This window comes from Sceloporus occidentalis, unplaced genomic scaffold, assembly GCF_023333645.1.
Source record: "Sceloporus occidentalis isolate IW3139 unplaced genomic scaffold, rSceOcc1.0.p SCAF_14, whole genome shotgun sequence".
Classification (NCBI taxonomy): Eukaryota; Metazoa; Chordata; class Lepidosauria; order Squamata; family Phrynosomatidae; genus Sceloporus; species Sceloporus occidentalis.
This window is the reverse complement of record NW_028316994.1, coordinates 5,741,703-5,757,036: the sequence shown is the minus strand read 5'-3', so window position 1 is coordinate 5,757,036 and position 15,334 is coordinate 5,741,703. Positions and strand designations below refer to the sequence as shown.

The window sequence follows — 15,334 nt, the reverse complement described above, 5'->3', positions numbered from 1 at the left end:
GGATACTTGTAATGGAGAGGATTTGTATCGTAGGGCTGTTCACACACTTTTTCAGCACACATGTACACAAGAGAACATATGCACATGGGTCAGGCAGTGCCTTGCTGTTTACGCAAAGCATAAATGCCAATGCCATCCTCTTAGGCTGAGAGAGTATGACTTGCCCAGAGGGCTTTCATGGCTGAGCAAGGATTCAAACCCTGTTCTCCACAATGGTAGAATTCAAAGATATAGCCATGGTAGAATTGCAAAGATATGCTAAGATGCATCTGAGGAAGTAGACTGAAGTCTACGGAAGGCTCATGCTGCCAATTTCTTTCTTTCAGTTAGTCTCAAAGGTGCTACAAGACCTGATCTCAACAGTGTTGATTGGCATGTGTTGATTGGCAGTGCCATCTTCTGAGGCTGAGAGAGTGTGACTTGCCTAGGGTCACCAAGTGAGTTTCATGGCGAAGTGAGATTCTGAACCCCGTTCTCCAGAGTGTTGATTGGCATGTGTGATATAGTTGTCCTCATGGGCAGCATAGGAAAGGTACATTGGTTGAAGTTTACATCTAACTAGGTATGTTGCTTTAAGTTTACTCATCACTAGGTACATTGGTTGAAGAGGTTTACTCGTCACTCATGCGCAGTGACATTGTGACCCTGGGCATACGTATGTGTGTGCGCATGTGCGTAAAAGTAGCCCAGGTTTGCAGTTCCATCTTAACTGGGACTGGCGCAGCTATTGCATGGGATAGTGTGAATTCTCTTGTAACACATTCTGCATGCACAGGTCAAAAAGAATTGATCTGCGCTTGGCAAAGCCAGTCTACTTCCCCAGGCAAAACCGGCCCTGTTTGGGCATAGGCCTGTGCTGCCCCAGCCTCTGAGGATCACATGGCAGGAGGCATGTTGGAAGCAAGTTCCAGATCTCCAGGGCAGCTGAAGGGGGCAGGGCACCATGCATGTTATATAAATTTGGATTCTCTCATTGGTGTCAGCCTGCTGATTGAACAGCATCATGTGCTTCCCCCCCCCCCCCCCCCGGTTGCTCCTGATTGTTTAGTTAATTGATTCTTCCCTTCCCTTTTTCTAATTTTCTAATTTGATGTTGCTGCTGCTGTTAATTTTTCTGAAACTCTGATTGTTGGACTCCTTAGGTGTTTGGATAACTTATTCCTCACATACTTTGCCTTGCTCATTTCCTAGAGAAATCAGAGGTCCGGCTTCTCTTCCCGTTATGTTATATATATGAGTCCTGTTAGATACAATCACACTTCCATGGTCCAGCATCCTGTTCCCACAGCAGCCAGTCTGCGGAAGCCTAGAAGCAGGTCAGGAAGGCAACAGCCGCTTCCTATTTTCTCCCCAGTGTTTGACATTCAAAGATATACTGCCTGTGGACAGAGAAGTTCTGTTTAACTTTCACGGCTTATAACAACTGGAATATATTGAGATGCATAATGTAATTACATACAGCCACTGGACTACAGTGAGAGGTGTGATAGACATTGTGGTTGAGCTTTATCCAGGCATGTTGCAAAATAGATACTTGTGAACAGTCTGAACACTTGGAGAAAGGAAGGATAACTCTTCTGTGGCCCCATATTTACAGACGGGAAAACCAAAGTCAAGAGATAACATCTTCCAAGAGACCAGCAAATCTCTCTCTTTCATCAGGGAGTTGAAACCACAGTTGTGGTATTTGCTAACTCGACAGCTTTCTCTAGGAATGGGCCACTTAACAGAATACCGCAAAGAAATCAGACAGACACATTTCCCAAGACACCTAACAGCTGAACATGCAATCCCCTGCACCATATCCATAATGCTTTGCTATGGCACTGCACCAGTGATGGAGTGATACATTTTTTTAAGTCCTGGAGTTCTCCATAACACTGTGCAGAAGCCAAAGGGCAGCAGTACACAGCATAGTGCACCATTTGTTTGATTGTGGCCCTTTGTATGAGTGGATATTTGAATGACTACAATGATGGTGATGCTGAGTTCTGAATTCATATGTTCAGCTTGTGCATCATAGAGGTTTTTTTAAAGCAAAAGATCTTCAGCCAACTGAATTGAAGCCTTAGTGTAGGTTTTGCTTAGAAATTCAGCCGGCCCTCTCTATCCACAGATTCTGCACCCACAGATTCCACCATTCACAGTTTGAAATACATTTTTTTAAAAATCCAAAAAGCAGTGGTTGATTTTGCCATTTTATATAAGGGACGCCATTGTACTGTGCCATTGTATATAATGAGCATCCATTGATTTTGGTATCCATGAGGCATTCTGGAACCAAACCCTGCCAAATACCAAGGGCCCACTGTACAAACAATCTTGCAAAGAAATTCTAACTTTTGAAAGGCTAGTGTGCAGTATGAACTTAATTACAAAGGGGGTTTGGATTTTGGGTTTTTGTGGGTTTTTTCGGGCTATGTGGCCATATTCAAGCAGAGTTTATTCCTGATGTTTTGCCAGCATCTGTGGCTGGCATCTTCACAGAAATTTGGATTTTTCCAAATTTGGATTTTGGTTTGGATTTTTCTCCTGTGTCTAACATTTGTAAGGAGTAAAACTTGAAAGAGAGCCAGTGTGGTGTACTAGTATGAGAGCTAGACTAGATTGATCTCTCTTACTCTTTGACTAGGTCTGCTGAGCTGTAGAAACTATTAGGTTACCTTGGGCAAGTCACACACTCTCAGTTCAAGAGGAAGGCAAGCATCTCTGAGTAAATCTTGCCAAGAAAGCCATATGTCACCCCCAGTCAGTCTACTTGAAGGCACACTACAACAATAGCAAATTTGAAAGCATCTCTTTCACTGCAAGTTGCAGGTGATCTTAATTTTCCTGTTTCTTTACATAGCCTACAGGACATGGCTTCAGTTCCTTCAAGGTGCATAGGCTGCTGCCACACTGCATAAATAATGCACTTTGATACTGCTTTAACTGTCATGGATCCATCCTATGGAATCTTGGGATTCATACTTTGTTGTGATAACAGAACTCTCTGACAGAGACGGCTAAGTAACTCACCAAACTACAAGCCCCAGCATTCCATAGCATTGTGCCTTGGCAGTTAAAGAGCTGTCAAACTGTGTTAATTGAATTCAGCCATAGTTTCCCAGCTCCTTATTTGACACCACACCCTGAATAAAAATATGAGAATTGGATTTGTAATTCTAATGGTTCTGAATTTCTTATTCAACACAGCAGCCAGGAAAGAGTCAAAGTTTTCCTCTTCAACCCTGGCTGCTGTGTTGAATAAGGAATACTTGGAAAAGTACTTTTTTGGCTCTCAGAATCCCCAGCCAGCATAGTAAATTTGTAGTTCTATTCTCCTCCTGCCTCAACCTATGGAATTCAGGATTTCTGAATTAAAAAAATAATGAGGGGAAATGTTGGTTGTCCTGCAATTGCTTTCATCGCCAGCCAGCAAAACCAGCAGCAAAAGTTTATGGGACTCCTAGTGCAAAGATCTGGAGGGCTAAAGGTTTTCCAACTTGTGCTAGTTTCCCTTTCCCTTTGTTACCACCTAACCTGATTTTAGCTGGGGTTTAGGCTTAAAAGTTTATTTTTTCTGTTTCAGCCCATGGCTAGTAGATGGAAACCAATCAATGAGTCACATGGCGATGCATCATTTAGCTGACACATCAGTATGTGAGTGGGGGAATAGTAAGTAAACATTACAGATAACAGGGAACTGGATTGCTAAGTCCCTGATAGCGAAAACATCCATGGGCGGAAAATGCCATTGACTTTATTAAATTAGAGCAGGGAGAGTTTGGCAGCAGAGTTTTCTAGTGGACCTGCCAGCCAGTTTAATTGGGATTTAATTACGCTTTCATTATTGGTTGCTGGTTCTGTATGTATATTCGTAAAGGAAAAAGGACAACATAGACAGATACAGTGAGCCCTTTGTATCCACTGATTTTTTTATCCACAGATTCAATCATCCATGGCTTGAAAATATTCAAAGAATAAATTCTAAACGCAAACTTGGATTTTTGCCATTTTGTATAAGGGACACCATTTTACTACACCACTGTATTTAACAGGATGTGAGCATCCACAGATTTTGGTATCCATGGGGGGGGGGGGGTCCTAGTACCAAACCCCAGCAGATACCAAAGGCCCACTGTATACCTCAGTTGACAAAACAGTTGTGTTCCTGAGTGTTACTTCTTTCAGAGGAGAATTCTGGTCCCAGAGGCCAAAATGGCATGGAAAGAATGAGGTTAGGTTCCTACACCACAATAAATAAATAAAGCCTGTTTTTTTTCCCAGCCCTCTTTTATCATCCTCCCAGTGGTGATGCTTCTAAACAGCTTGCAGCTAGATAGAGGACAAGAAGAAAAGGTCGACTGGGCAGGCATTAAAGGAGCTTCTTTGTCAGGGGCTTTGTTAACAGAGGCATGCTTTGGGATTTTGTTTTCAGTGCTGCAGTCTGTTTGTGGACTCAGCAGGATGCCTGCCAGTGAAATGTTGAGAGGGAGCCTCTCTTTGCTTGGTCCATGCGGTGTCTGTGATCTTGGGATATAAGGTGCAACAAACAGGAGGATGCCTCTGAACATGTGCTAAGTACTTTGCATCATAAGTACGAGTAATTGCAATTTCGTTTTCCTTCAGGTATGTGGTAGGCTTGCCCTCTCCTAAAGAGGACTTGCCTGAAAGAGGAGAGCCTGCCCATTTCAAGGAGAGATGTTGAGGCATCTGTTGCCATAACCTGCTTTTCTGCTTGCATGAGGAGTTGGGAGCTGATGGGATGGAGCGTGTCATCTCTTTTCCTGTCTCTGTTGTCCATCTTCTTGTACATTGTAGTGCTTCCGTCAGAGCAAGCTGGGAGCTGTTAAATTTAAAATATGCAAATTATGCAAATATATTTGCGTGGCTCCCACCCTGGCAATTTGTAAACGAACCTTAAAGATCAGGATGCAACAGCCAACGTTTAATTGATGCTGGTCTGAAGCCTGCATTTTTTATGATGTTGAAATTTTTTACTGTTGATTTGTACAGGAACAGAATGCCTCCGTTTCAGTTCATCTCCTTCCCTCCTTCTCCTTATATATAAGGTTTACTGTTTCATGTTTTCATTTTGTAAACCTTCCTGAAGTGTTTTTGGTTTTAAATGTGTTTTTAAAAATATAAACAGACGCCTTAGATAGCAGGTCCTGTCTTGGCCATGTAAACTCACAGGGTGACCTTGGACAAGTCATGTTCTCTCAGCCTCAGAGGATGGCCATGACAAATCCCTTCTGAACAAACCTTGCCAAGAAAACCCCATGATAGGGTCGCCATAAGTCGGAAACGACGTGGCACACAATGACAAGATAGCAGGTTGTGCATGCAGGTTGTCTTTGAGAGCTGCAGCCATCATCACCTGACAGATTTATGAGGAGCAAGGGATATAATGAAGGGATCCTTGCTGGAGGCAGTGAGAGGAGGGAAATCTGCATGGAGGCCACATAACGCTTGTATGTTCCCCAAAGTAGTCACATCTTTCTGCTTGTATGTTCCCAAAAGTAGTCACAAGCAAAAGTAGTCAAAGGCAATCACAAGGACTAGAAACTTGGTTTAAAAAAGGTGTCACAAGGACTGGAAACCTAGTTTAAGAATGCAGAGGCAGAAAGGTAGGTGGTTATGGCAGAAGGGGAAATTGCAAAAAGTCAATCTTGGCAGTATCCTGTCCTTTCCAGGCAAACCGTTTGTTCCCCTTTCCACTGCACTTTCCTCTCCCAAATACCAATATGATGCTTCAGTATGATGCTACAATTGTTGTACGTGCTTTCCCACGCATAAACCCTCCTTCATATTATGAGGCCCATATACTATATCCTGATGCATTCCTACCTCTTCATCAATCCCCTTTTTCTTCCCACCATCTGGTTCCCTTTTGTCTTTCCCTCTGCCAATTCTCCATCCTCCAGATCAGCTTCTCTCATCCTTTGAACCTTTTGCTTTCTCTTTGCATGCCACTCCTGTTCTTAAGCAATATGCCTTTAAATTTGGTCTTTGGTCTCCACTACACACTGTTCACCTCCTCTCCTGCGCTGAGCCAGGTTTCCAAACACACCAACCAGCTCCGGAAGTGGAGGAATGTGGCGAACTTTATAAAGCAGTGGAAGGGTTTTGTGTGTGTGTGTGTGTTTTTAAATTTCCTTTTTCCTTTTTTCTTGGGATAATATTTATCTTGGCTTCTGGCTCCCACCAACACTGTCACATTTGAGGTTTGTTGCCTTTTGACATACTTTTTTTCCCCCTTAGCAAGTAGTTTCTTTAGTTTTCTTTGAGATCCTGACATCTACAATTTCATCTTTTTAATGCAGGTATAAATAAATAAAATTCCAGGCCGCCACCCAAGAAAGGAGGAGTGGAAGCTCGTGACGGAGAAAGTGGGTGAAGGCAAAGAAGAGGGAGCGACAGAGTTAGAGACAGAGTTGCGAGAGGCAGACAAATGAAAGAAAAGAATAAACTTCCTTGGGATTTCTGAGAATTGTGAGCAAACTTCCTGGATGTAGCTGGATCAAAGTGGCACCAGGCAAGATCCCACTCGGAAGGCTGGGAGGATATACAATTTTCTGCTTTTTGCTACGCTTGGCGCTGCCCTTTGGTGGAAGCTGTGGACTGGGACAACTACAAAAGCAGGAAGAGAGACGACACGGGACGTTCCTGTGAGTCAGCCAGAGCTGTGCCGGACGAGAAAAGGCAGTTGGGACGAGAGTGTGTGCTTTGCAAAGGTAAGTGCCCATACACACATCTCACTGACACCTTTTGTGGCTCCAGGCACAGCTTGATGTGGCTGGCTGCTTGGAGCAAGTCATGTGTTGTGCCGATTGACAGATCCCTCCACATTGCCCTGTGACAGGAGCAAGACTAAGCTTGGAAGGCTGTCTAGGCTCCTGAATTTCCAAGAACAGGAATGGGGGCAGCAAGGAGCTAGGACTCCTGGCTTCTCTATCAGGATAGTGAGTAGGATTTAGCAGATTTGAGCCAGAAGGGATTAAAAATCAGGGATCTGGGAGAAGTCAGGCTACTGGAGTTCTCCGGTAAGCAGTCAGGCATTCTCTGGAAGTAGGAAAGAGATTGGTGTTGTCCTGGGTACTGTCAGTCAAGACTGGACAACATCAGTGAAATGGGTCACACAAGCACCAGAGGGCAAAGATCTCTTGGCTACCCCTCTCCTAGAAAAGTCATGTTGATTGGGAAGGAGTTTGTAATGGTTTTTAGATTGTATGTCTCTTGTTACTGAAGTGGGGCGGGAGGAAACCACCTTTTTCTGAAGCAGAAAGTAGCCTCTGTGTGTGTGCAGGAATGAGGAATGGCCATAAATCAAACAGCAGCGGGCTGGAAACAAGGGAGGGTGTGGGCTACGGCTAAAGCAAATAGGTCTTCAGCCAGAAACTACTGCCTGGACTTAGGTTGGCACAGAACTCAAAAACTTCCCTGGCTTACAGGTGAATCCTCCCAGCCTTTTCCCATATCTCTTAGACTGCCCAGCTTTGTCCTGTTGTAAACCACACTCTCTGTCTCTTTTTCTGATACAGGAATTCCTGTTCTCTTTTAGCCTCTCCTTTATTCTGTCCCCCACACAAGCCCTGTTTCTAGCCAAAGGGGGGGGGAGACATTCTTTTTACCACCCTAAGTCCCCTAGATCATATCTTCTTCCAGCTGAAAAATAACTGTTTTTGGTTTCCCTTCTCCACCTTGGGTTCCTGCTTGTACCTCTCTTCCACCTTGATCTCCTGTATAGATCCCAGTTGTCTGGTTTTCTCTTCTCACCCAAGCTAAGGTTCTCCTTCCCCGCTTGGGCAGAGGCACAGAACTCCAGAGTGCCTTCCTCTCTCCGCAAGCATTTCCTTATTCCAGCTGTATCCGAATGTTTCAAAGGGCTTCATTTCATTTTCAGAAGGAAATTCCGTCATCCTCCTCTGGGGCCAGTAATCGTATCTGTCATCCGCAGAAAGGGGAAGCGTGGAGGGGAAAGGGAATAGATAGAGTGTCCCAAAGGCCTGCAGAGTAAGCCTGCTTGGGCCCTTGCCAGCACCATGTCAGACCCCAGCAGTTTGGTGTCTCAGCTGTTCCCCATCTTATTGCGTTGCATGGACAAATGGGGCATTTTTGTAGCACAGAGTCTATATGTCATCTTTTGAGACTGTACTGTTGTTGCAAGGATTTGGCAGCATTCTCTTCCCACGCCACTCCTAAGCTCAATGCAACCTTATAAAATAAAATTTCTAGTCCACATTGGGGGTTTTTAAGAACTGAACTATCAATACATAACTGAACTGAATTGCTCATTTCAGACCTAAATGGAACCTGCTTTGATAAAATGTCCCATATACCTGTGGGTGACCCTTCATTAAAGTAGTGAAGAGAGCACTGAAAAGCATGTGAAAAGCATAAAACAGTGAGGAGACAAGCTCCATATGCTCTGAGATAGTTAACTGTTTATTCTTTTTTAAAAAGTGGACCATCTTAGACCATGTGGAGCTTGTCTCCTGCCTGTTCACTGACCCTTAATTATTCACACTTTGCAATTCTAACACTGTTATTCCACTTTAACTGCCATGGTTCTGCCCCATGGAACCCCGGGATTTGGAGTTTAGGAAGGGGCATTTAGAATTTTTAGCCAGATAGGTGCATCATACTACAACTTCAGGATTCTATGGGGTGCAACCATGGCAGTTAAAGTAGAATAATAGCACTACAGTTGTATAGTGAGATGGGCCCCAGGTGATTGACTGCTTGCAAGACATCCACATGTGCAGTATTCTGTCCTTGGAAAGGGAAATTTGACACTTTGCATTCCCCATCATCCTGTATGGATGTGAGAATTGGACAGTGAAGAAAGTGGATAAGAAGAAAATCTATGCATTTGAGCTGTGGTGCTGGAGAAGAGTGCTCAGGATATTGTAGACAGCCAAAACCAAACAAACAGATGGGTCCTTGAACAGATCAAGCCTGAACTCTCCCTGGAAGCCAAGATGACCAAATTAAGGCTGTTATATTTTGGCGACATCATGAGAAAGCATGACTCTTTAGAAAAGACAATAATGCTAGGAAAGGTTGAGAGCAGAAGGAAGAGAGGAAGGCTACATGCTAGATGGATGGAATCAGAGAGGTCACAGGCTTGAATTTGTAGGACCAGAGCAGAGTAGTGGAGGACAGGGGGTCTTGGAGATGTCTCATCCACAGGGTCACCATGAGTCAGTGTTGACTCGAGGGCAATAACAACAAACAACAAACTTACCATCCCTGTGCATACCATAAAATCTACTCAGAAGCTAGATCTCTGTCTCCATTTCGATTTGCAGTTGAAGTGTGGTAGCATGCTTCATAAATCTACCTTCAGTTGTAATATGTACACTACAGCCCCCCCCCCATGGATTAGGTGTGCCATTTTGTAAACTTTCTTTTAATTTCATCTTTTCATCATGGCAGGGGTTATGCACTTTGCCTTATACAGCGCCAGTGTTGGAGCATGCGTCCCTCAAAATAATTTTTCAAAAGAAAACAGGGTAACTTGGTGGCCCTCCAGATGATGTTGAACTGCAACTCCCATCATCATTAGGAGCAGAGCCAGTGGAGAGAGGATGATGGGAGGTGCAGCCCAACAACACTGTCCACCATCGTTCTAAAAAAAGTGTGATGCTTCCTACCTCTATAAATTTTCTTGATTAGCCAAAAGCAGAACAAAATAAAATCACAAAGCACTAACATTACAAAAGGCAAGATATACAAAGTAGGATATTTGATCAATAGCAGCTTATTTACATGCAAGTAAAAAAGAAGAGGAACCCAGATTTTGACATCTTTGCCATGCCTCTCGACTTACACTATTCTGAATCATATCAGCTCTTTCTGCTATAGTATTCAGCCAGTTTCCTTTGCATTGCACGCGTTTTGACCTTCTGCTATATTTATTTTAAGTAATATGGGTGCATACTGTCTGATTAAAAATATTATTGTAAGCCGCCCTGAGAGCCATTAGGGCTGAAGGGCGGGATATAAATACCTAAATAAATAAATAAAAATACCAATTCAGAAAAAGGGGAATGTACATCAAAGCAGATTTATACTGACCATATTGGGCTCTCTCCCTTCTCTCTCATCATTTGTATCTTAGTGCAGTATGCTATTGGATACCGGACACAATCACATGCCCTCCAACATTTTACAAATCAAAACCAGGACCCATGTGGCCAAGCAACACCAGAGTGTGGTCAGGACAGCAGAAATGATTACTGAGGAAGAACACACAAGCTAGGAGAGGATGCCACAGTTTGCTTTTCCCTGAGCCTCCTGGGAAGGGCAAGATTTTGCGCTGTCCTTGCTGAATTAATTGAGTGCAAATTGCTTTTACACTTTGAACATGCTTTGCAGCAGTTGAAGTAATCTGAGGACATGGGGGGAAAGTGGGAGGAGAGAGAAACAGGGACATTTTAAAAGTAGTTGAAAAAGTCAGATATAGAGGGTTAATGAAAACTGTTTCTGCCAAATTGGGATAGTTGAAGGGTGTGCTACCATTTGTAGTGAGTGGGCATTTGGGGGGTTATGCCTGTTTGTTACCACACCCACCGAGCCAACCAACCAAGGCTTATCTGCCTGATATTTAAAACAGTATTTCCATAAGGGCAGCAAAAGGCACATCACGAAACGCACATGATGTGCCTGCTATACTAATGCATGCCCTACACATAAAAACTAAACAAAGATAGTCTAGCCAGTGCCTGAGCAGGCAACCACCTGGCAATTCTGTGTGCATTTTGTTGTGGATGAACTGTAGAAAACCAAAGATTCATAGAGCATTGCAGAATAATACTAGCAGAGGAATCAGGTCCTTGCCCCAAGGGGTTTACAGTCTAACCCTGGATAGGGGCAAGAATTGTCAAGGGGAGATGAGGAGGCCAGAAAAACATGGGATGAACATAAGTTTCAGAGGGCAATGTAGCTGGGGTTCCCTTTGGAACAGGACTTCTCAATCCAATCTGATGAACACTTGCCTTTTTAGATATCATACTTATTGATTGAGCCAGTGTGGTATAATAGTTTTGAAGGTTGGATTATGACTCTGCAGTCCAGAGTTCATATTCCTACTCAGCCATGGAAACCCATTAGATGACTTTGGGCAAGCCACACTCTCTAAGCCTCAGGGGAAGGCAAAGGCAAAGGCAAACCCTCTCTTGCCAAGAAAAACTCGTGATAGGTTTGCCTTAGGATAGCCATAAGTCAGAAATGATTTCAATCACATTACAACTTTTTGACAGTAGTTAAAAAAAAGTTCTGTTGACTTGTATGCTGCTTTCCTATTACGTACTCTATGCAAAGTGACTAATATGAGATACCTAAAAGATCAGGAATACACAAAAGACAATAACTGGAATATCAAATTGATTCAGTTTCAAAAAAGGTGATAAAATTCTAGCTGTCCAGATTTATGGAAAGCAGTGGGAAAACCTGATCTAACCTTGTTGAAGATGAAAGACTACAGTCAACATGTATGCAGAAAATATATGCGGAACAGGTTTAGACACGGAGGAAGGAGGAATGAAGATGGGAGGAAGAAACATCAACAATCTTAAATATGCAGATGATACTGTTCTACTAAGAGAAAACATCAAAGACTTGAAACAATTACTAAAGAAAGTCAGAGAGTAAAGTGCCAAGACAAACTTGCTGTTGAACATTAAGAAAACAAAAATAATGACCTCAGAGGAGTTACAGGAATTTGAACTTAGACAATGAGCAAATTAAAATAGTTAAGGATTTTCCATACCTTCAATCCAACATTGATCAGAATGGGGATTGCAGTCAAGACTAGGATTAGGAAGGGCAGCTGTGAAAGAACTGGCAAGATCTTGGAAGTGCAGAGATATAAACTGAATACCAAAGTTAGGATTGTCCAAGACTTTATATTTCCTTTCATCATATTTGGATGTGAGAGCTGGATAATAAAGAAAGCCGATAGAAAGAAAATCAATTCATTTGGGAAGTGGTGCTGGAGAACAGTGCTAAGAGTACCATGGATAGCCAAATCGACAAACAAAAGGATCTTAGAACAGATGAGACCTGCTTGACGTGAGTGTGACTTGCCCCAAACCACTCAGTGGGTTTCCATGGCCAAGCGAGGATTGAACCCAGGTCTCCAGGATTCCTAGCGAACCTAAATACCCTAAGAGCCCCAGATCCCATCTGATCTTGGAAGCTAAACAAGGTCTTGGATGGGAGACTGCCAACGAATACCAGGTGTTGTAGGCTATATTTCAGACGAAGGAATGGGAAAAACTACCTCGTTTATACTTTGCCTAAGAAAACCCTATGAAATTCATGGGGTCACCCTAAGTCGGCAGGCGGATTGAAAGCACATTTAATATCTCCCTCTCCAAGAGTCCTAGGGATTATTCAGATGGTGAAAATAATTGGGTTGAATCGTTGTTGTTCACATGTATTTTGAATGAATCCGATTAAGGTTTTTTTTTGTGGGGGGGGGGGGCGCCAAAAGAGCCACTTAACCCAGGATAACTGATATCAGGGTTTTTCCTGAGTTTTTAAAAAAGATTTGCATCATCAGTAGTGTAAATAACTGATGCAGATAGAACCAGGTAAAACTCTGCATGCCCTGGACATGTTTCGAATACATTTGCATCATCAACTCCATCTTTATTTGAGTGCTGACACATAGGAGCAACAGAAATCACAGAGAAGCAATTCCGTTGTGAGAGCAACAAACCCAGAATGAGTTAGTGAGATTATTTGCACAGGCTGCATCCATACTGCAGAAATAATCCAGTTTGACACCACTTTAACTGCCATAGCTCAGTGATATGGAATTCTGGGAACTTAGTTTGTTGTAGCACCAGAGCTCTCTCACAGAGAAGGCTGGATGTCTCCCAAAGCTACAGTTCCCAGAATTTGATAGCACTGAGCCATGGCAGTTAAAGTGGTGTTGAACGGGATTATTTCTGCAGTGTGGACAATGCCATAGTTGCACTAAAAAATACCGGTGTCTGAATGACCCCCTAGTCCAACAGTGAAACCATTCATGCTGTCTCTCTAATTTATTTCTTTTGAGTTTTTACTACAATATATACTTTAATAAAGGAAGAATTCCTATTTTATATCATTTTTCCAAAGCACCCAAAGTTTGGGGGAAGAGGCTCCAGTTCATCCTAATTCTGGCTCCTAGAGATGTCTTTGGTACCTGATGAGTTAAAGCCAGCCGGGGGATTGGCAGCCAAATTTTCTTGTACAGTATTATGTAGAAAGGGAGCGGGTGCCCAGCGGCTTAAAGGAAAAGGATGGTGGGAGCCAAGACTCCTTCCCTGCCTCCTTCCAAGCTGGGGCTCCCTTTTTGTCTCCCCCCACCCCATGCTGACTCAACTCTCTGCCCTTTTTCCACTTCCATCAGCGCTTTCTGATCTCAGGGAAGGCAGAGAAAATGCCTTTTGGGTTTCTTCTAACTGGCCCGCCTTCTCTCCACCCTATTCTACCTTCTCCCTCTCACCCTCATACTTGTCCAGACTGTGTCTCCTACCCCCAGTGCAGCTCCATTATTCCCATTAAAAGTGTGAATCATCTCTGGCTATTAGATCATCACACCTTAGATCATTGCACCTTGAGCAAAACAGAGAGAACGAGATTTGGGCAGTGTGTGGGAGGGAGAACTCAGGAGTTTAGGGGCCCACGGCTTATAGGCAGTGGCAGGAATTTGGAGGAGAAGAAGTGGGGAGCAGGGACCTCCAAGTGTAGAGCAAGGCTGGCTTTTCACACTTTGAAATAAGCGGCATTATTCCAAAAGATCATCTTCTGTTAAGACCCTTAAGTCCAAAGTCTAAACTGCACCATGGGATATGTGTGTGTGTTATGTACCTTCAAGTCCTTTCCGACTTATACCAACCCTAAAGTGGACCTACCATGGAGTTTTCTTGACAAGGTTTGTTCAGAGGAGGTTTGCCATTGCCTTCCCCTGAGGCTGAAAGCATGTGACTCGCCCAAGGACACCCAGTGGGTTTCATGACCAAGTGGGAAATTGAACCCTGGTCTCCAAAGTCATAGTCCAACACTCAGTTACTATGCCACACTGGCTCACGCATCATATCACTATAAAAATGTGTGGGTACTTTGAAGATGAGAGCATGGTGTAATGGTTTGAGCATTGAACTATGACTCTGGTGACCAGGTTTCAAATCCACTTGGCCATGTAAACCCACTGGGTAACCTTGTGCAAGTCACACTTTCTCAGCCTCAGAGGATGGCAATGACTACCCCCCTCTGAAGAAACGTCCCAAGAAAATCCCATGATAGGGTTGTCTTAGGGTCGCCAGAAGCCAGAAATGACTTGAAGGCACAGCAAGAACAGCAACAAACAAAACTCTACAGGTAGCATAATTACAGGTCCCTGCCCTGAGGAGCTTACAATCTAAAATCCAACAGAAAGAGAGGGGTGAAAAGTATATGGAGAGAATGTGTCCATTTCAGTTGCACAGACTTAGGTTTGGTCTCCATTCTCTGCTGAAGCTAAGGAGTTTTCCTGGGACTTTGGTGTTAATTTGCAGCCGAAATCCAATTTAAATCCTGCTGCTTTGCTCAAAACTAACCACTGCTAGCACTCTAGACCCTACTGCTCTTCTTTATGCTCTGGCCTCCATGATCCCATTGCTTTTCTTAAGAAACTTGGGGATCTTGAGTTGCAAGACCAAGGGTGTCCTAGGCGTGCCTCATTCTCAGAGCTGGTTGAACAAGTTGTCCTGTGGGCTGTGAGTGTGAAAGCGCAACATCCTCACCTGTGGACTGGAGCACTTCTCCCTTTAATATTTAAAAGTATGGGGTTCTGGAGTGCTTGTGGGGTAGAGTCACAGAAGTCAAAGGGGCCACACAAGGGCTATCTACTCAAACCCTTTGTCATGCGGGAATATACAACTAAAGCACTCCCAAGATACGGCTATCCAACTTCTGGTTAAAGACCTCCAAAGAAGGAGAGTCCATCATCTGCAAGACAGGCTGTTTCACTGCTGAACAGCTCTTAAGGTAGGGCAATTCTCAGTATCTTCCTATGTTCCTTAGTAGTAAGAGGAATTTGACAATAGATCAGTTGTCTATAGCTAGGGTGGGCAAAAGGAAGATATGAATCTATGAGTACCTGTAGATCTGAGTGGCTGCCACAAGAACAGTAAGGAGTTTTGATTCGCAGTTGTTTTTACAATACATGCTTTTTCAACAAAAGGACACCCTTCTCATCCTAAATTTTACTGCTGATATGAAAACGCTTGAGGGTAATCAGGAGTGGATTTCTGTGTGGAAGTCCTTGTTTACACATGTTATGAGGACTTTCTCCATGGTTCAGAAGCAAAAA

General features: G+C 43.5%; 1 protein-coding gene across 3 annotated transcripts in view; it reads left to right on the top strand.

Annotated features, from left to right (window-relative positions):
• Nucleotides 1-15,334, top strand: part of CDC42EP5 (CDC42 effector protein 5) — a 36,680-nt gene that overhangs the window by 14,637 nt on the left and 6,709 nt on the right. For 2 of the 3 annotated variants that reach the window (XM_089480289.1, XM_089480288.1), the window contains exon 2: nucleotides 6,309-6,719. The gene's annotated coding sequence lies outside the window, so the exon portion shown is untranslated. Of the gene's footprint in view, nucleotides 1-6,083; nucleotides 6,210-6,308; nucleotides 6,720-15,334 lie in introns of those variants that run through there. The other variant, XM_089480290.1, reaches the window with a different exon arrangement.